Consider the following 22,914-nt stretch of genomic DNA (forward strand, 5'->3'; position numbering starts at 1 on the left):
GCTTACGGAAGAGTATATGTCTGACTCTTTTTAATGTCAAAGGAACGGAGAGCTTGCTTTCTCGCGGACAAATGGAGGTTTGACAAAACCGATCCTCTCTGTTGTTGCTCTCTCATAAGGTTGATTTGAAAATTCAAGACAAATTTTATTGCCTAGTGGTCATTATTATTCATGGGGTGTACGCTCACGAGAAGAGAGCTTAAATAAACGAAAAATCCAATTTTAAATTTCACAAATGACTGCATCCGTTCACAAGAGAGTGTCCGCCTGTGTAAATACAGAATTTGATTGAGAGGCATTTAATTTGTCCGTAAGTAAAACTGTCCGCTTACGCGTCCATGAGCGGAGTAATGACTGCACTTGCACGATGATGAACACACTTATCTTATTTATATTTTTCATCCACAGTACCTGCCAAGCCCAAAGCTATCACATTTGAACCAACAGCAATTGACAAAGTCAGGGTTATTTACAACTTTGGTATTGGTGGAGGATACACTCATGAATTCCTTGTTCAGTACCGACAGAAATGTAAGTTGCACCCATGCATTAGTATGTATCTTCTTCACAGTTTACCTTATACAAATTTTTTAGGATTCTGACTGGGGGAATTTGCTTAACTGTCGAGGGGCCAACGCTCGAAACGTCAGCTTCGAAGACCATACACGGTGGCCAATTTACATTATGAACTAAATTGTCTTTTTACACCTCTACCATCGCAACACATAGAAAGGTACTTCCATTTTACATGAATAATAGACTGATTTCTTCATGTTGTTGTTGTTGTTATTAGTGGAAAATGAAGAGTTTGTTAACTCATCGTGGGTCAACTACTTGAATGATGAATTTGATCTGGAGATTGGTGGTCTGGAGTCTGCCTTATACCAGTTTAGAATCATCGCAAGAAACGATCAGGGAGAAAGTCCGCCGAGTGAAATCACTGAAGCCAGACCCATGCCAGGAATTTTGGGTAAGTAATAGTCATCAATAGTAATCAAAGTTTAATGTCTTAACGTGGGGCATGGTTACCCATATTGCCCGAGCCAGAGGCTCATGTATGAAACGCAAGACAACAACCCAGTCATCCCACCCCAGGGGAGGGCATCCATCACACAGTATTCTCATGCGTGGGAAATTAACGTCTCTTACCCCTAACTCTGCAGGAGACGGGACCTCCATTTATTCGTCCCTATCCGAGAAGAATAGGATATCTAAACCATTTCTTGATGTTATAGAAAGGCAGCATATTCTTCTCAATTATTTTAAGACACTGAGTGTTGGTCCGGCGGGGGCTCGAACCCGCGACCTCCCGTACATCAGTCCAGCGCTCTATCCATTGAGCTAACCGGGAGGCGGTTAAGTGCTACAAGTACTTTGTGTTTATGTACAAGAGGTCGGGTTCGAGACTTGGGTACCAGCGAACTGTCAGAGAAATCTAACAAAATGGCGGGTGGGAGGGGTTCACTTGCGATTGACTGAGATCTCATGAAGGGGGAATAGAATTGCTCGTAGTTGCTTCGTGCTACCGAAGGTGGGATATGTTCCGGTTGTTTGCGCCTCTAAGCTCGAGTGTTGACCTTACGACTGTTATGATAGGAACATTCTGAGAGGTTTGGGACGGAGAATACGGGTTTCTTTACTCGAACTGTTACAACCTGACAGTTCCTCTTCGCATGAAATTTATCGACCGACATCCTCTGTTCCTCCTAAGGCTCCTATCATCCCCTCATCCCCCTTCCCTCACCCCCTTTTCTCACTCCCCGTTCCGTCACCCTTCCCTCACCCCCCGTTCCCTCACCCCCCGTTCCCTCACCCCCCGTTCCCTCACCCCCCGTTCCCTCACCCCCTTCCCTCACCCCTCTTCCCTCACCCCCCTTCCCTCACCCCCCTTCCCTCACCCCGTTCCCTCATCCCCCTTCCCTCATCCCCCTTCCCTCATTCCCCTTCCCTCATTCCCCTTCCCTCATCCCCCTTCCCTCTCCCCCCGCCTAAGAAGAAGGAAACAACAGGAAGTTGTGAATGATTTGGTCCTAACTTGTTATCTCTTTATCACTACAGCTGGCCAAAGAACATATACTCCGATACTCCAGAGTGCTTGGTTTATTGCCTTGTTGGTTCTTAATGTTCTTATCTTTCCTTGAAGTAATACCGCTGAATCATTCATTACGAGCACGAAAGTCTGGTACAAGAGGTCCACCTCTTCCTCAGGTAACGAAAACGCGCCATCCCATTCATCGGCGATTCTTGGCCTTTTTTTTTTTTTGCACAAGACACTTTTTTGTCTTGCGTGATGTTAGACGACGTAACCCTTTAAACCCAAAAGTGACCAGGTGACCAGCATCTTATCTTTGCTTGAAGTAATACCGCTGAATCATTCAGTACGAGCACGAAAGTCAAGGAAATAATTGCCAATCTGAGATTCTTTGATTGTTACACAGGTTCTCCTTGTCAGCACCCCTGGAAATGTATGGAGAATATAGATACTGATGTCAGGGCGTAAAGAGTTAAACGTCTCTGGCATGAAAACAGTCAGCCACTTAAAAAATATTCGGCAACCAGTGACTTTAAACTTATTAATTTTTTTCTTATGTTGTAAATTGATTCGAGTCTCTTAAACAAATTGTTGAAAAATCAATGCAGTTATAAAAACCTCAAGTTACCTCCGGAAAGCTCTCTCAGTTAAGAAACTGTTTGGCAATTAAAGCACAGAGGAGAATTGTTTGTTGTAAGAGAAGTCGAACTGTGTAAAGTTTTTGTTTAATTTGTTTTCACGCGTTTCAAAACGAGCGGCAGATAAAGGTCATCATATTTATTCTAAATATGGAAAGTGGTGGAAGTGTTAATTGTAGCTGGAATTTGTAGTTAGCTAGTTGCTCTATATAATGTTCTGTGCAATGTAAAATTTTAAAGAAGTTGGTTTGATCTTGGGCTGTAAATTTTTCTCACGACTTAAGGTGAAGTCGAAGTTTCATTTGTTTCAGTGATGCATTTAAGAGGCTTCGTTTCACTAGGGTGACAGTATTTTTTTTTTAACTCTTTCTTTGTTTACATATTTGCGATCTGATTAAAAATAGTTTTTCTTCGTACTCGTAAGTTTCGATTTTTATTTTGGTTTTAATTCACGACGAAAGCTTTGTAAGATAAGAAAAGAACCTATCTTTAAATTACGGTATTTTCAAATTGATCAACCTTCATTTAAAAAAAATTTTCATTTCCTTTTGGTGCGTGCCTCGGTTTTACTCGACTTGTTGTCGTATTGGTTAGTTCTTTTACGACAACCGTATCAGGATATGGTTTTGATTTGCGTTTCCAGCAGAGTAAATAAATAAATAACATTTCACTGCCATCAACAGCCTACGTTTGACCAATGTAATAAAGTAATATCAACCTCGTTCCCGGGGCCTTTTCCCCTAGGCGGGAAAAGGCCCTGGGAACAAGGTTGAAGTAATATTTCTTCAGCCTTAAGATAAATAACATAACTTTGTCTCTAATTTCAGATCCTAAACTTTAAATTATGGTTCTTCTGTTATTTTTAAGTTTTTTACGATGCCTTCAAGCAGAGTTCACCGGAAAGTAACAGCAATATGGGAAAGTTTGCCGATGTAGTCAACCCCTTTACCCCTTCCCCCAAACTTCACGATGTCCCGGTCAAGGATAAAAAAAAGCCCCACCCTTCCGTTATCTGAAAGATGCTGCTACTTTAAGGCGCCCCTACTTTGATTATTTAATAACTGATGTAAATGTTCTTTTAAAGGAGTGTAGTTGTTGTTTTGCAGAAATAAAATTTTTTGAGCCGGCAACTTGTCCGCCCTTGTATTACTGAGAAGCTTTTGGTGTATCAGTGTTATGAACTGCAGTTATCCACGGTGGGACTTGTCTGCAGCATTTTGTAAAGAGATCTGATTTGCAACTCTCCCTTCCTATTCTAACACATTTCCTTTAAACCAGCAAGGAGAATTTTAGCTTTCCGCTGCTGATGAGGTAGTCACTTATCGTCACCCGTCTGCAAGGTAACGTATTAGTAATTTATTGTAATTATAGAAAGTTACTTTTTTGTCACGTTGGGAAATACAGAAACTTATATTAGACGGGATATCTTCTAATTGATCTGAATGACTAAGCGTCGAGGTATTTTTTATTTGTGGAAAATCAACCAAAAAATCCGTTCATTTATTAAATTAATTAAAGCTCTAATAGCAGATACACTTGCGACTAACTTATCGGGTCACCATATAAGGCAAAAAAAGAAATTCCTCCTACCACAAAAAAATTTGAAAATCTAAATCTAAGTGCCTATAATTGGAAATAGGGAATTTACTGGTTAGTTAGCATGACCTTGGGCATAATGCCAGAACACTGAGCATAACGTCGGCATGACTATTTTGCCTAAAAATTCAACAACAACAACACTCATGTGAAAGTGTAGTGTCATCGTAGTCCTGAGAAGGACTGTTGTCGGTAATGGTGACCGACGTTTCGACAACCTGAGTCAAGTGAAAAGTTGTTGTCAGTAGAATGTTCTTAGTCCAATTCGTGTAAAATGATTGGTCAGTTCAAAATCAGTGGTCAGTTTAAATGATTGGTCAATCCTTCTTCGGACTACAATCACCCGGACGATCACACTACGCTTTCACATGTTACCCTCGGGTTCAAACCATTTACTGCAACAACAACAACAACACTCAGAAGCACAATACACAAATTTTCGAGCATGATTCATCTGCCTCTACATGACGTCGTAAGATGTTTGGACAGGAAGTTGGTACTAGTTATAAATTTAGATATCACGGCGTCTGAAGAGGTCTGAACCGATACTGGTGTGCGCCCATATCGCGATCAAAAACACGCTCAGTTATATTTCTTATACTATATATAACAAAATTAAGATGTGGCTCATAATTTGCGTAAAGAAACATACCATCAACAACACCGGCCACCAGTTCTTTAACAAGAATCGTTGTTTTGATGTCCTGCCTTGCAACTCTCCAGCCTCCTCCAGTACAAGCTAGTTTAAATGCTAATGACGTTGACAAGTACGTTATTACCAGGAGAGGAAGGAACGATAGCGACATATTCGAGGCTATTTACAAAACTGGCCACAAATGCCTCAAAGATGTCTGTCAGAACACTTCTGCCTGGGTGAGAAATACTGCACCATGTAGCTATTCGTGTAAGGCCGACACCCCTTTCTTCCTCCTGCAGACAGGAAGTTGTACTGATACAGCAAGTGTAAAGAAATCTCTATTTGGAAGTAAGTGAAAATTATTGAATAGTAAATGAATGAAGAGAGACTTTTGATCATTGAAGTTCATTTAATTCTTGTCTTCTCGTATTTCAGAGTTTTTCAGTGAAATGTCAAAGTTTATTTCCACGTGGAATCTTAAAGTGACTCTTTCGGTTTCTATTAATAACCTGTTATTTCATGTGGAGCTCGATTTTTCCGGTCTCAATCACCACCTAGCCGTATCTACGACTTGTAAACAATTTATGCGCCTAGGACACCAACGAACGTATGACTTTTTCTTTCCTTTGCTAAACAATTTCATTAAAAAACGTGTCTTTGGCAAACTGTGTCATTAGTATTAATTTTAGGCTACTCTTAAGCTTATTATGTTGCGTTTCCTATAACTTCCGAATAGTGTTCTAATTATTTTTTGTTTCGTTTCGCTTCATACCATGTAAATTATCTGCTTACTAAATGGGCTGTGCTCGAAGAAAAATTGAAGGGAGCCCAGTGCTCTGAACCGGGGAAATCCAGGGTGCTCAGCATATCATTGAGCAAAAGTATTAATCTATCTATGTTTTAATCTGCAAGGGGCAGTACAGCCCATCTCGGCAGATATACTCACCCATCCCATCCCAGGGGAGGACATCCACCACACAGTAATCTCGTGCGTGGGAAATTAACGTCTCCTACCCCTAACCCTGCAGGAGACGGGGCCTACGGTTTAGTCGTCCTTATCCGAGAAGACTAGAATTTCTATCCATTTCTTGATATTATAGAAAGGTAGCACATTCTCCTCAGTTATTTTAAGACCCTGAGTGTTGGTCCGGCCGGGGCTTGAACCCTCGAACGGCCAAGGGCTACCAAGCGCTGCTAGACCACAGCCCTGTTCTCGTTTTGCCTTTTTTATGTCTACGTCTTAAGTTGTTAGGAATTTTAAACGATCTTTTACTTGGCGGCATGAATCATCGGAGTCTAATTGGCTGTCGAGGCGAAGTGTTCAGAGCGAAATTGCCATTTGAAAGCGAGGTTGACCTGTTGTAAATAGATTGGACATGCACGGAAAGCAGCACCGGTAGGGTAGTAAACAGCTTCCACCAGCGAGGCAAGAAGCTGGTAAAGTTTTTCGAAAATGTTGAAACAGTTATTCCATTATTCCAAACATGCAGCTTTCTCTACTTCCTTCCTCATCCTCAAAATCTCAGGGGTAACTGACCGATCCAATGCTGCAGCCGCACTCTGAACTAAGCGACAATCTGACCTAAGTAGGAGAAACAAGTTGGCTCGAGTTTTGAACAATCTCAGTTTCAGCAATCAAGCGTAAGTTTGAGTCAACAACCTCGCTGTTCAAGGCAAACATACAAGCTCTCCTCGTGTCCGCTTAACAACAGGGTGAAATAACATAAATTGTCGAATCCTCAGAATAGAAATTATAACATAACCAAAGTAAAGCGCGCGCTCTGATTGGTCAATTTAGCGTCCCCGATTTGCCCATGGGTGTACGCTGCTGACGTAAGCAAATGCAAAGACTATTTTTTACGCGCGCGCTTGTTTTTTCTGGTCGCGTAAGATTTGTTAAATAAAAGGGAACTCTTTAGCTAAAATGTTATGTTATAAAACAAATGGTAAACACCACAGCGTACACTACTGAGTTATGGATGCACTTGGGAGGTTTGCTAAGCACTCAAGAAGCTAGAGTCGCTCTCGGCTATCGCCCCGAGCGACTCTTACGCTTCTTTCGTGCTTAACAACCTCCCGCGTGCATCCATAACTCAATAGTGTACGCTGTGGTGTTTGCCATTTGTTAACTCTGTCATGCAGCAAATCATTTAGTTAAAATTAAAAAAAATGGAAAGATTTCCATATAACCCCATTCATTGATTATGCATTCATTTCATAAAAGGTTTCTTTGCAACACTCTATACATAATTAATGTATGGGGTTATATGGAAATCTTGCCAAAAAAATTAACTTAAAAATTCCTTCTCATGTCACACTGAAGGGGAGGTCTGCCAGACCGACCTCATAATACACAAAAAGACATTGAGACAAGGGCAAAGTTGGTTAGCACCGAATTCTCGTTGCTCTCTGCCAGGAAATTTATATAATGTTAGATTGGAGAATTTGCACTTGGATCAACTAATAATTCCCTAATTGATATTTCTCTGAATTCTCATCACTTGTTTGTTTGGTATGGTTTTGATGTTGTAAGGAGAAATTCTCTGGTCTGACTCATGGGTTGGAATCAATGTGAGATCATTTTTGAGTAATTTTTTTCCCTGTTGTCACTGTCATGATCGTGTAAGGTCCCCAATAAGGACTGTAGCGTTTGCGGCGACCAAAATTTAAATTCTCAAGTTCAAGGGCGTGTCGCTCCAAAACGCGGTTAATGAGGTGTTTGGGAATCTATCGAACGATCGATCACAAAATATCGGTCCCGCTTGTGCCAGAGGTTGAGAAAACGAAAGGGCGAAAGTTTACCAAGACTATTCAAAACTTACGAAGAACTAATTAAAGGGACGCTAAACTTTCCTTTTATATGCGCGCGGTGACGCTGAAAGGTCCGATTACAAAACCAGTAGAAATACAGAAAAACAGATAAGCATAGTTACTATTGGCTATCTAAGATCATTCTGAAAATAGTGAACTAATCAATAATCAATCAAAAAATGAGCCTTCTGGCTAATGTCCTTAACAAGGACACCAACTTAAAGATTTCCTCTTCCAAAATGAGTGTGAGTCCTCATCATACTAAATTAATTTGTCACCTCATTAAAGGGACGCTAAACTCTCCTTTTATATGTGCGCGGCATGAGGGGACGCAAATCGTCTGCACTGGAAGTACACATCAAACTCCCCAGGCGTTCTAATCCAATTAAATATGTGGTTTTTATGTCAGCGTTTGCGTGGTTAATATCGTAAGCGCCCATTTCGGTTGGATCTGGACAGTGTCTGTTTTTGGATCTGGACAATGTTCTTTTTTTTTCCCAGATTGCTTTGTAGTGCATGTAGTTTTCTTAGTTATTTTCCCAAAAAATGGCGCTGAGGAAAAGTTTTACGACCTTCTCTCGCGTCGTCAGTGATGCATTAAGCGAGCATAATTACTGGTATGTGCTCACAACAGAATTTTGTGGAATTACTCCTCTGCAATATTTTAAGCGATCGCCGATCCTGACAACTTTTCCAGAAGATTTCTGCCGAATGGCGCTTTATACTATTACTAAAAATAGATTTTGCTACGTGATAACCTATGAGACCCCCCGCACAGACTCAGACAAACATTGCGACCAGCTTAAGGAAATGTATGAGCGAGAGCTGTAAAATTAAAACAAAACGACGGAATATTTCGTCAAAAAATGACTTGGCGTTCTGAAAGGAAGGGGCATGGTTGGTACCAAACACTGTTGTTGGGGTGAGTGTAAGACAGACTCAAGATATGCAGATAAATGGCCAAAATCACTCAAAGAGTGAAAGGAATTAGGGTTCTGTCCTGGTGTACCGGTTCACAAGGGAATTACCATTGTTCTTTCTTTGTTTAGGAGTTATCGGTTAGCTATTGTGTATTGTTTGGTCTTTTGTATTGGCTCTTGTGAATCGGTACACGAGGACAGAACCGGAATTAGGGAAGAAAGTATTCATTCCTTTCCCAAAACCTTCGCGAGACATGGCAAAGTGCAAGCGTTGGCTGGTGGCTTGTTTGCATGAGTTTTTTACAGAGAAAAACATAACAAGAAACACTTAAGTTATATTTGTGCTCTTCACTGGCCCGGCGAAAAAGGTCCAACAGCCGAATTTCCCGATCCACTAAAGGCAAATCTAAGACCAGCGCAAGTAAGTTGAGCACATGCTCCTTAGAGGAAAGCACCGAAAGAAAGAGAAAATTCAGCGTCAAAGAAACAGAAATTATTCAATGACAACTGCCTGAACATTAACTACATAAACTACATGAACTGGCATTTAATAGAAACACAATCAGTATTGAGCGAAATATACAAAAATCCGCCGCTCGTATCTTACAAAAGAGCGCGATCGCTCAAAAACATGCTCGTGAGAGCCAAACTTTGAATAGGCTATTCTAAACTCGCGCTGGGGAGTCGTGTAGGCCTGTCAACCCCCTTTTTACATTGTTCACATCAGAATTTTCTTGAAAAACTTTGGCAGCAAACCATTTTCCATGATCGATTGCCGGATCAAGGGTGTGATAATTCCCGCATCTCACACAGTCTGTACAAGTTCTTCTCGTTTACCGCTTAATTTTAAGCCCCTACATTTTAACCACCGTTTTAGCTGGTCTACAGTGTATTCTTCCGGTTCTCTTTCAAATTTGGAGCCAGGAACGCCGTCCTCTTCGGTCAGAACTGTAAGGGAATAAGCGAACTACTCGCCATTTCCCTTGTAGCTCTCAAAGAAGTGGAGTTTGTTTGTCTGAGTCACGCGGGGGGTCTAAAATTTCATGACGTCATTAGTATAAAGCGCTATTCCGGTTCTGTCCTCGTGTACCGATTCACAAGAGCCAATACAAAAGACCAAACAATACACAATAGCTAACCGATAACTCCTAAACAAAGAAAGAACAATGGTAATTCCCTTGTGAACCGGTACACCAGGACAGAACCCTAATTCCTTTCACTCTTTGAGTGATTTTGGCCATTTATCTGCATATCTTGAGTCTGTCTTACACTCACCCCAACAACAGTGTTTGGTACCAACCATGCCCCTTCCTTTCAGAACGCCAAGTCATTTTTTGACGAAATATTCCGTCGTTTTGTTTTAATTTTACAGCTCTCGCTCATACATTTCCTTAAGCTGGTCGCAATGTTTGTCTGAGTCTGTGCGGGGGGTCTCATAGGTTATCACGTAGCAAAATCTATTTTTAGTAATAGTATAAAGCGCCATTAGGGAAGAAAGTATTCATTCCTTTCCCAAAACCTTCGCGAGACATGGCAAAGTGCAAGCGTTGGCTGGTGGCTTGTTTGCATGAGTTTTTTACAGAGAAAAACATAACAAGAAACACTTAAGTTATATTTGTGCTCTTCACTGGCCCGGCGAAAAAGGTCCAACAGCCGAATTTCCCGATCCACTAAAGGCAAATCTAAGACCAGCGCAAGTAAGTTGAGCACATGCTCCTTAGAGGAAAGCACCGAAAGAAAGAGAAAATTCAGCGTCAAAGAAACAGAAATTATTCAATGACAACTGCCTGAACATTAACTACATAAACTACATGAACTGGCATTTAATAGAAACACAATCAGTATTGAGCGAAATATACAAAAATCCGCCGCTCGTATCTTACAAAAGAGCGCGATCGCTCAAAAACATGCTCGTGAGAGCCAAACTTTGAATAGGCTATTCTAAACTCGCGCTGGGGAGTCGTGTAGGCCTGTCAACCCCCTTTTTACATTGTTCACATCAGAATTTTCTTGAAAAACTTTGGCAGCAAACCATTTTCCATGATCGATTGCCGGATCAAGGGTGTGATAATTCCCGCATCTCACACAGTCTGTACAAGTTCTTCTCGTTTACCGCTTAATTTTAAGCCCCTACATTTTAACCACCGTTTTAGCTGGTCTACAGTGTATTCTTCCGGTTCTCTTTCAAATTTGGAGCCAGGAACGCCGTCCTCTTCGGTCAGAACTGTAAGGGAATAAGCGAACTACTCGCCATTTCCCTTGTAGCTCTCAAAGAAGTGGAGTTTGTTTGTCTGAGTCACGCGGGGGGTCTAAAATTTCATGACGTCATTAGTATAAAGCGCTATTGAAAGCGACAAAGTTCGGCTTCTCGACGGGCGCGCCTTCGTCAACAAGAAAAATTCCAGCGCATTTGAAGTTGTTTGCTCGTCTTTTGGGCTTGTATCGGTTATTCTGAGGGAATAAAGAGCTTCTGAAGGAGGAGGATCCGCCGCGATTTATAATATTAAAGAATTTTTGAATGGCTTGGATTTGAGTTCCCTCAAGGGAGACGGCAACGACTTGAATTGCGAGCGACCACGTGCAGCTCGGCGCCTTACAATGACTCCTCAATTCAACACTCCGCCTAGCTAGTACGAAAGAAATGCCTGTCTCGGTTCATTTGACTCCTCCAAACAGAGGCAGTCTTAGTTCTCCTAATCTAAAGGAGATTTCTGAAAGGAGTGATTTGGAGACCCCAGAAAAGACTTTCCTTATTAAGAAAAGGGGGAGCCGCGTTCTCCAAGATGCACAAGGCATCTGTGAAAGGAGCCGAGAAAATTTATCAACGGTGCTTTCCAGCATGTGCGCTTTTGGTGATCCTGAGGCCAAGGCTATTGTAAATGAGATTGTGGGGGATGTGGCCCTAAAGAAAGGAGTTAAACGGACGGTGGAAGAGCTTGTTGGTGATGAAACATTTTCCTTATACGTGGAAAGCCTCCGAGTTCCAGATTGGGTGCTATTATATTTCAAGACCAAGGCAAGGGTATCTGGTAATACTTGGCAAGCTGTAATCAATATCACCAAACTTGGAAGGACAGGGGTTAGTAAGGTCTGTTATTATTTATCAATCTTAAGAGGCTTCTTTTGGAAAGGATATGTCTGCACTCAGATTTAATTTATCCCAACTTGGAAGCAGTTCTACAGTTACTGTAACAAATTTAATGCTTGAAAGTGGTAGAAGTGCAAGTCTCATTATTATTTATTATTTACTATTACTATGATAATAGCTAATTTTTTTAAACCTCAGTTATATCAGATGTATTTTTCATGTTAATTTTGTTGTTTTAATTTTTCTTTTGCTTTCTTTCTTTGGCTTCCGTTTTAGAAATCCTCTGACACACCAATATTGTTGAACCTTAACCAAATGAAGGCGGCCAAAAAAGTGATCTTTGGAGTTTGTAAAAATACATGGATGTGAAAAAGGTGCCTTCTCCTTTACAAGGTTATCAGGTGGATTTGTTTCCTGTTTTGGAGTTGATTGTCCGCGAGCAAAGGCTGCATAATGTGTGCTCACCAACTCTTAAACTTCTGATGAAGATTGATGGAAGACCCTTTTGTGGTAAATACTGACTGTCAGGTTTAAGTCTGCTGCCATAAATTATAAAACAATACCTTATCTCGGATTAAGTGTTTGGTTATGCATAATTTTTGTTCCCATGAATGAGAATGAAATTATTATAACAACCATTTCTATTATCATTTTTTTATGATCAGGTAGAAATCAGGTGTTGGTTGGTCTGGTTCCCTGTCTTAACCCTGTTTACAACATAGAGAGTGCAAAGTCTGTCTACCCACTGGCCATTGCCAATTGTAAAGAAAACAGGTTCATCATTAATTTCTATTATTTTATGTTACTAAAATACTTTTTCTCCTTTGCTTGACGTGGTTACAAAGTTTTTAATTTGCAAAGTAGAGACACTTTCTTATAAAGCTTTCCTTACTGAAAGCTCATAGTTTTATTGAACATATATGTTACAGTTTTCATAGTTGTATTGTTGACTCAATTTCCAGTACTGGCTCTAAGATCTGACAAATGTAATACACACAAATACACACACACACACACACACACACACACACACACACACACACACACACACACACACACACACACACACACAACAACAAAACAATACCCACACATTAGGAATTAAACAGAAAGAGGAAAAAAACTGCAAATCCTTTTGCATTATAAGAACATTACCCCAACATAAGCTCTGCATAAACAACAAGTTTCATCGGTTGTCTTCATGCCTAATGTTATTTTGATAGGGAAAGCCTGAAGGTACTTTTAAAGGATCTAAATGAACAAAAGAGAATCATCAAGAACCAAGGAATTTTTGTTGATGGCATGAAGTTCAATGTAGAATTTGATGGTAAGATGTTTCTATCATTTTGTTATTTGCAAGAACATTAACCTTAATCTTTTTAAAAGGGAGGATGCTGACTTTCTTTTTTAGAAACTTAATTGAGGGTTTTTTTTTTCATTATCAGTGACCATTATTTTAAACAGTAAGTTAATCTTCTACATGTACCGGGGGTATGTCATATCATAATTCTTTATTGCTGTTGTTTTTTTGTCATATCTTAGTTTCATTGGACTACAAAACACTGATCTTTCTTTTGGTAAAGAAAGGGGATCTTGATTTTCAACTTGGTGGTCGAGGGGTAGATGTAGAATTCTGCTTTATATGCAATGCAATCAGGGTTAGTATTTGTGTTGGTGTACATGTGGATCAATGAGCATTTCTTAGTTGTAGTTCATCAGTTACAATATACAATATACAAGCTACAGTCTTCTCTAATAATGCAACCAAAAAATTTTGTAAGATAATATTAATTTATTTTGAGGTAATTTCATTTCCCATTAGGGTTGCAAATGTCATGAAGTGGCCCCAGATGAAACTTGCCTAGAATGCCTACGAAGCAAGTGTAACATAGACAGGTATACTTTAAGTTTAGCCATTCATGATCATTAAATAATGCACAGGCTTATGTAGGAAGTGCTTGAGGCCTTTTTGGTACCAAAGTTGATGCATTGGTAAGAGCAGCCACCTTCCACCATTTATTTATTGCCATGATATTCATAAGACTTTATTTTTTATTTATAAATAATAATAATAATAAACTTTAATAATGTATCAGGGGTATTTAGCTTGAAGCTAATTGGGGACACAAGTTGGAACGTTGGTTTTTGCGGGGGAGGAAAACCAGAGGACCCAGAGAAAAACCCGTGGAGCAAGGATGAGAACCAACAAACTCAACCCACGTGTGACGCCAGGTTCAGGAATTGAACCCGGGCCACAGTGGTGGGAGGCGATTGCTCTCACCACTACGCCATCCCTGCTCCTTTTGGAGTACCCATTTACAATATAATTATTGTAAATGTACCATTGTTATCCATAATTTGCAGATCAACTGGAATCCGGGAGGATCTCCTTTTTCTCCTTGATGAAGAGCTTACTAGCATTCAGTTGTGTGCACTACATATGGAGATGCGCAATACAGAGCAGTTGCTTGCATCCATTGGTCTGATTGCCTACAAGATTGGTTCACTTCCAGAAGCCAATCAAGCCCTGAAGTGCTTTGGCCCAGAGTCTTTTCATGGTGATAGAATTTCTGTTAAGAAGAAGAGTGGTCAGTAGTCTGCTATTTCAAAGCAGAATATTCATGTTAGCTCTATGTCGGGTGCATGAGTGGTCAAATTATTGGCTTTGTGTGTATTTTACAATTGATTCACTTTGTGGGTATATCTATTATTTTTCCCATTATGATAAAACACATTTCAGGTCCAACAGAATTTGAAATTCTTCAAAACCTTGAAGAGATTGTGGGATTCTCCCTTCCGCCGGACAAGTTGAAGTTCTCCTACACAGATGTAAACACAGCTAAGAATTTTATTCTTAACTGTGTTACATTTTGTCAGTCCCGTGTTGATGTAAGTCTTTGATACCAGAGGTGGCATTGGTGAGTACCTTCACTTGTGGTTCAACAGTTCTTGTTTATTTTTCTGTAAATTATGAGGTGTGGTTTGTATTGTGCAGTGCCCAGATGTTTCGTCGGAGAGCGCTTTTGAAATGGGCACCATTTGTAAGTACTTGCTTCCTTTTCAATTTCACAGTATGCACTAATTACCTTTCTTATTTAGTATTTATTACCTTTCCTATTAATCATATGTAGAAGTCTGTACTTTAGGTGGCACACCCTAAAGTGCAGTATAACCCAGCATTATTGTATTTTTACACTCTTTCTATCATCTTATTTAGTAGACTGTACTTTAAGGTGGCACACCCAAAAGTACAGTATAACCCAGTATTTTTGTATTTTTACACTCTTTTTATGATTGTAGTCAATAGACTGTACTTTAAGGTGGCACACCCAAAAGTGCAGTATAACCCAGCATTTTTGTATTTTTACACTCTTTCTATGATCGTAGTCAATAGGCTGTACGTTAAGGTGGCACACCCAAGAGTGCAGTATAACCCAGCAATTCTGTAGTTTGAAACTCTTTATATGATTGTAGTCAGTAGTCTGTACTTTAAGGTGGCACACCCAAAAGTGCAGTGTAACCCAGCATTATTGTATTTTTACACTCTTTCTATGATCATATTCAACAGGCTGTACTTTAAGGTGGCACACCCAAAAGTACAGTATAACCCAGCATTTTTGTATTTTGACACTCTTTCCAGGATCATAGTCAAAAGGCTGTACTTTAAGGTGGCACACCAAAAAGTGCGGTATAACCCAGCATTTCTCTATTTTTAAACTCTTTATATGATTGTAGTCAGTAGTCTGTACGTTAAGGTGGCACACCCAAAAGTGCAGTGTAACCCAGCATTTTTTGTACTTTTACACTCTCTCTATGATTGTAGTCAATAGGCTGTACTTTAAGGTGGCACACCCAAAAGTGCAGTATAACCCAGCATTTCTGTATTTTTAAATTCTTTATACGATCGTAGTCTAGTCTGTACTTTAAGGTGGCACACCCAAAAGTGCAGTTTAATCCAGCATTTTTTGTACTTTTACACTCTTTCTCTGATCATAGTCAATAGGCTGTACTTTAAGGTGGCACACCCAAAAGTGCAGTATAACCCAGCATTTCTGTATTTTTAAATTCTTTATATGATCATAGTCAGTAGTCTGTACTTTAAGGTGGCACACCCAAAAGTGCAGTATAACCCAGCATTTTTGTATTTTTAAATTCTTTATATGATCATAGTCTGTAGTCTGTACTTTAAGGTAGCACACTCAAAAGTGCAGTATAACCCAGCATTTCTGTATTTTTAAATTCTTTATATGATCGTAGTCAGTAGTCTGTACTTTAAGGTGGCACACCCAAAAGTGCAGTATAACCCAGCATTTCTGTATTTTTAAATTCTTTATATGATGGTAGTCAGTAGTCTGTACTTTAAGGTGGCACACCCAAAAGTGCAGTATAACCCAGCATTTCTGTATTTTTAAATTCTTTATTTGATCGTAGTCAGTAGTCTGTACTTTAAGGTGGCACACCCAAAAGTGCAGTATAACCTAGCATTTCTGTATTTTTAAATTCTTTATATGATCATAGTCAGTGGTCTGTACTTTAAGGTGGCACACCCAAAAGTTCAGTATAACCCAGCAATTTTGTATTTTTACACTCTTTCTCTGATCGTAGTCAATAGGCTGTACTTTAAGGTGGCACACCCAAAAGTGCAGTTTAACCCAGCATATTTTGTACTTTTACACTCTTTCTCTCATCATAGTCAATAGGCTGTACTTTAAGGTGGCACACCAAAAAGTGCAGTTTAACCCAGCATATTTTGTACTTTTACACTCTTTCTCTCATCATAGTCAATAGGCTGTACTTTCAGGTGGCACACCCAAAAGTGCAGTATAACCCAGCAATTCTGTATTTTTAAACTCTTTATATGAGCATAGTAATTAGGCTGTACTTTAAGGTGGCACACCCAGAGACGCCCCTTTGTCAACAAGAAAAATTCCAGCGCATTTGAAGTTTGGATGGCCGAGGGGTGGGCGCCTATTCAAGGAAATACGGTATATAGATTACTTGAGGCTGTGCGCATTATTTCGTGTTGTTGCATAATTCATGTTATCTCGTATTGCCCAGTTTGTCAGGAAATCAGTCGTCGTCATGTGTTTACGTCCTACAAAAACATCGCATCGGAAATTTCATGATCTAGCTTCGCAAAGAAATGTACCAGCTTTTGTTTTGCCTTGATTTATTCATTCTTTTTTTTTTTCGCAGCACTTTGTGTTTTGAAGTTCTCTTCCCGTCGCGGTTTGCAGGGCGCCTTCTAGCAGTAAATGAAACTGTTTTTCAAATTTGTGTCTCAAATGACCATTTATTATTGTCGCTCTGCTGCAGATAGGTGAAGAGCTCAAAGAGCAGAACAGTTTGGGTCACAAGAATTTCTTCACGTTATATATCCCAGAAGCGCTTAGGTATTACTCTGAATGCCAGTACTTCAGCCTGGGTGAACCAGAAAGGATAGAAAACACTTCCCTATATTAACCATGAATGAAAACCTAAGTATGTTATATATCCCAGTAGCACTAAGGCATTACAATGAATGCCAGGACTTCTGCCTGGGTGAACTGGTAAGGATAGGCATCAATTTCCTAGATTAACTTGTGATTGTCAAAGAAACTAAGTATGTTATGTATTCCAGAAGCACTAAGGCATTACTCTTAATATCAGGACTTCAGCCTGGGTGAACCAGAAAAGATAAACAACACTTCCCTATATTAACCATGACTGAAAAGCTAAGTATGTTATGTATCCCTGAAGCACTCCGGCATTAACTACACTAAATACCAGGACTTCAGCCTGTGTGAACCAGAAAGGATAGACAACACTTCCCAAGATTGACCATGAATGAAAAACTATAAAGTATGCTATATATCCCAGAAGTACTCAGGCATTACACTGAATGTCAGGACTTCAGCCTGGGTGAACCACAAACGATAGACAACACTTCCCTATAATATTCGTGAATGAAAAACTAAGTATGTCGTGTGTCCTAGAAGCGTTCAGGCATTACTCTGAATGCCAGGACTTCAGCCTGGGTGAACCAGAAAGGATAGACAACACTTCCCTATATTAATCATGAATGAAAATCTAAGTATGTTATATATCCCAGAAGCGCTCAGGCATTACACTGAATGCTAGGACTTCAACCTGGGTGAACCAGAAAGTTTATAAAACACTTCCCTACACTGAACATGAGAGAAAAGCTAAGTATGTTATATATCCCAGAAGTGCTCCAGCATTACTGTGAATGCCAGAACCAGAAAGGATAGAGAACACTTCGCTATATTAACCATGAATGAAAAGCTAAGTATTTTATATATCCCTGAAGCACTCAGGCATTACATTGAATGCCAGGAATTCAACCTGGGTGAACCAGAAAGGAAAGACTGCATTTCCCTCTATTAACCGTGAATGAAAAACTAAGTTTGCTATATATCCCAGAAGCCCTCTGGCATTACGCTGAATGCTATATTAATCAAAGAAATATGACAAATATATATTTATCTCAGAAGTGATCAGGCAACACTAAACAAAAATATTATTATTACAGGATTAAACTTCAAGAAAATAGATTTCTTTAAAAGAAAACAATGTTGACTGTGCCATATTACAATAGGTGTACACAATTTAAAAATTCAAGTGTTATACATTGCATGCAGAGCACATAAATTGACATCACACGGTTCCTCTTCAAGGGGAAAGAGCAAGTCATCTCTTAATCCTGTCCATCTGAAACAGAGAGAAAAAAAAAAAAAAAAAACAGTGAATTTAGTTTCCACCTTTATAATCCAAAGCTACCATATTTCTGCTGGTAACTGTCTGTCAAACTGAGTATCCCAAGTGAGATTTAAAGACATGGGTTCCAAATAGAAAGTGAAGTACCATACTGCAAGCTGGACGTTTTTATGCATGTCAATACGGAAATGCAGAGTTGTACCTACCCCCCCCCTCCCCCAATATTTGCTTTGCTCTTTGGGAAACACTCAGCACAGACTTCCCCACGAGGAACATCAGGACAGGCACATTCCTATCAATAAAGTGCACGTACGACTTAATAATGAATTAACTTGGCTAAAGTCATAATATTCACTATTATTTGTAGATATATAATCCCTGCTCACCACAGATAAAATATGTTCATGTTTGTGGACAGATTTCTGCCTTTCCATAAAGTCAAGAAAGCTGTCACTAATTGATTAGAAATAAATTGCATCACAAATACCGGTAACCTGAAAATGTTTTGTGTTACTGTAGAATTCTGCTATGATGCATGTCATTTAGCAATTGCAGGTATAACCTACCTTAATAACTTTGCAGAATACACAGGACTCTGTGTCCAATCCGGCCTCGCTGGCAAAGTTCATTTATATATTTGTTAGTATCACCACCTTTTTGCTTGAGTAGCATAACATGGCTCGACATGTAACATAAAAACATTGCAAAAATAAAAAAATATGAAGAGTCAAGATTGACAGACATAAATAACCTGGAAATTTAACGTAGGTACTAAAAGTTGGAATCACCTGAAATTTACTTAGGCAGTGGAAGTTAAGGCCACCATTCATCAGCTATATTCTGGCATTTGCAGTAAAATACCTTGCAAAAAATCCACATATATTTCACTTTTGCAATGACAAAGTCTGAAATTCTAGGTCACGCTATAAATTCGTCTCTGATTAAAGAAAAACATAATGTTCAACATTTCCTTAGGAAGTTTGAAAATCTTCAGGCCTTCCTGGGCTTTTTCATATATAATTTGCATGATCCCGTTGAAAAAACTTCACGTATTTCTTTCGATTTAAAACAGTTTCTTCTTTGCATTCGTGATCTCATGTCGTTATTGTCACGCAAGTGCCTTGTCAAGAAATGAATTCGCATATTCCCGTGCAGCTCCCAGCCATTCGTAGAGCCAATTGAGTGTGTTTTCAACAAGAACAATGGAATGTTTCCTTGAAGACCTGTTTGTGGTGCCTATTCTGTACTGAAGGGCATAATATACGATATCCGTAAGCCTGGTTCCCTGTGGATAAACTCGATTGTTAACACTTATTTTCTGATGTCACCCGTAGTTTTTTAGGTGCTTTCATGTTGTTTTAAATTGTTTCGAGATATTTTCAGGTAATTTCAGATAGTTTCCTTGGGGGTTTCGGATGGTTTCAGGTGATTCCAACTTATAGTACCTACGGGAAATTTAACTTTAAATGCATCTTCCATCAACCACTATAAGCTGCAAAATCAAACTCAGGCACTTTGATGGATCTTTAATGAAATTTAACGGTATTGAGTTCTGATACACCACAAAACCAACATTCACAACCAAACATAAGGCAGCAAATACACTTAGCCGGTTTATGACGTCACTCCACAGCAATCAGCCTTTTCGAATATTTGAAGTTCTGTTTACCTGAGTCTCGTGATGACTCTTCAAATGGATATTTTTCTAACTACCAATACGTTTAAAAGTTGTCTGTGCCAAAAACGTCCTTCAATATTGAGCCCGCCTTCGTCTTGCATCGTCTCCAAGCGCCCTCCGAAGCATTCTTGATCTTGAATAATTTACATCTAAAACGGTTGTTAATCGTGGTCGCTTCACATTACTTTCCATTTCTTCTTTAGAATTAGCCTTAAGCATGATAAGTCCGCTTTCGTTGCCTACCTATTTTGTATCCAGATTTGGAGAAAATGATTTTTTATCAATAGAGTTTGTCTCAGCCACATTTGGTCCACCATCGATGCCAGGCAGAACTTAAGCCAGATTACCCGCTTTCTTCTGCTGTCGCTTTCGCTTTCTCCATTCTCTACTTTGTTTACGTTTCTCCTTGGGAGTATTTTTTCGCGATTTTACCCCCCGTTTATTTGGTATTTCCAGCTTTGTGGAGGTCTCAAGGTCCGCCGACATTTTATTAATGTATTCCCAAGCAAGAAGAGTGAATTAGTTGAAACAGTGCGTGCATCCGATCTCGTAATTTACAAAAACTTTATTGTTCTCGTGAAAAATGAGAGCCGTCTTATTGAAACTTGATGACAATATAAGCCGGCAAAGAAAACACAGTAAAAGCAATTATCTGTCACATCGATGTCGGCAGCAACAAGATTATGACGCCTTACAGGAAAGCTGCCTGGAGCGCTCAAAAAGCCCCATACATTTTCTTAGACTTTTAGTCTAAGAAAATGTATGGGACTTTCCGGGGTACTTGCAGTGCAGACGATTTGCGTCCCCTCATGTGACGCTGAAAGGTCCGATTACAAAACCAGTAGAAATACAGAAAAACAGATAAGCATTGTTACTATTGGCTATCTAAGATCATTCTGAAAATAGGGAAATAATCAATAATCAATCAAAAAATGAGCCTTCTGGCTAATATCCTTAAAAAGGACACCAACTTAAAGATTTTCTCTTCCAAAATGAGTGTGAGTCCTCATCATACTGAATTAATTTGTCACCTCTGTCTAATTTGTAGATTGCGTAGAAGCACTTGGTTTGGAAAGTGGGAAAATCAGTGATTTCCTGCTAGATGCCTCATCACAGGCTTTTGATTTTAGTCCTTCCAAGGGAAGACTGAATAGTGGGAAGATCAGAGAGATCTCCGACATAGCTAGAGACACAAATATTCTTCAGTCCGGCTTATTTCACCTTAAGAATTGGTCTGAGGTCTGGCAGTTAAACTTCAACGTAAACAAATGCAAGGTTATGCGAGTAACACATAATCGGGATAAATCTGTTCCACAATACTCTCTCGTCCCGCGCGGAGAATGTCTAAGCTCAGTGAGTTCTGTAAAAGACCTTGGCATTACAATCTCGCACGATCTCTCGTGGACTCCACACGCTGTTGAGGTTGTCAATAGGGCCAATAAAGTTCTCGGTCTAATCAAGCGAACAATCGGTCCTGTAAACAAGGAAATCTTTTCCACATTGTACAAGACTCTTGTGAGGCCAATCCTGGAGTACGCTTCTCCAGTATGGTGCCCTTACCTTGTTAAATATATTGTTCTCTTGGAGAAAGTTCAGAGAAGAGCCTCTCGATTGGCTTTAGGTCAGCGAAGGGGTGAGATGTCATATGAAGGTCGTTGTGAAATGTTACATTGGTCAAAGTTGATTGATAGAAGACTATATTTCTCCTTAGTAGAATGCGATAAACTTGTATTCGCGCTGAATGGCCTCCATTTTTGTGATTTTTTTGAGTTTGCTTCAAAACGTACAAGGTCCAACCCCAATTAGAAACTGCCTGTGAAATTGGCAAACTCTAATTGTTATAAGTACTCTTTTTGGTTAAAATCATTCGTGAATGGAATGACCTGCCCGCCAATTTCGTTGAGATAGGTAACTTAACACGTTTCAAAACAGCTCTTAATTATACATGCGTATTTCTTAGGTCTTTATCCATCTTAGATTTTATTATAAGCATACATTTTAAAATTTTATTTCTTTGGAAGTTTATTTACATAGGGTTAACCTCTTAGGCTTCCTTTTTAGGGTATTATTTGTGTTGATAGTGACAAGTATCTAAATTCTCCATACAGTATCACATACTTTATTGTATAGCTCCCCCTTGGGGGCTCTTCTGCCATCTATGAAAATTGAAATATTAAGTTACAAAATTAAGATAAAAACCATTTAAAGATAAAAATATGGGTTATAAAGACGGCTCGCATTTCAATAATAAAATAACATCTTAAGGCTTTTTGTGTTTCTGATCTCCTTTAGTAAAGAGTTTTAATTTTTTGCCCCACGCTAGGCGCAACAGCCTTTGGCAAGTCGAGATCCTGCATTTGGGCAATGTGAGATCGTTTTTTTGCCTGGTGTCTCTTTGGTGAATTTCTGAACGGTGTTGAAATTGCTCATGAAGATAGTCAGAAGTCAAGTTGTTCATGCATTTGTAAATCATAACTAAGTCATTATAGAGATATGAAAGTCATGAGAATAAAGACTTAGATAAGCATGGTTTAGCTTCGATCTACGACAGACGCAAGAAGTTATGAACGGATCTGTTTTTGTCCAACTGAAGTCCATTTCATAAATTATACAGTTTGCTGCCAGATGGACATCTTTCAGCGTGCAACACGCGTTTTTTAACATGCCGCGCTTCCGCACTGATCGTTTCAAGTCTTCATTCGTTCCGGCTATGTGCGCAGGGGTTAATCTGGGGTCTTAGCATCGACTGCGTATTTATTCCATTGCTGTATAATTGTAATTATTTTAGGTCTTAAAA

General features: G+C 39.4%; 1 protein-coding gene and 1 pseudogene across 2 annotated transcripts in view; both read left to right on the plus strand.

The window, feature by feature from the left end:
• The window catches only part of LOC111319026 (fibronectin type III domain-containing protein-like), a 95,663-nt gene that overhangs the window by 39,770 nt on the left and 32,979 nt on the right, over positions 1–22,914 (plus strand). The window lies entirely within an intron of this gene.
• On the plus strand, positions 10,124–18,940 carry LOC148730054 (uncharacterized; annotated as a pseudogene). The gene is made up of 10 exons (XR_016001096.1): positions 10,124–11,713; positions 11,999–12,232; positions 12,388–12,496; positions 12,946–13,049; positions 13,265–13,380; positions 13,545–13,618; positions 14,087–14,310; positions 14,463–14,611; positions 14,718–14,763; positions 16,919–18,940. The product of XR_016001096.1 is annotated as an uncharacterized LOC148730054 (transcript).

Source organism: Stylophora pistillata, chromosome 5 (genome assembly GCF_964205215.1).
Source record: "Stylophora pistillata chromosome 5, jaStyPist1.2, whole genome shotgun sequence".
Classification (NCBI taxonomy): domain Eukaryota; kingdom Metazoa; phylum Cnidaria; class Anthozoa; order Scleractinia; family Pocilloporidae; genus Stylophora; species Stylophora pistillata.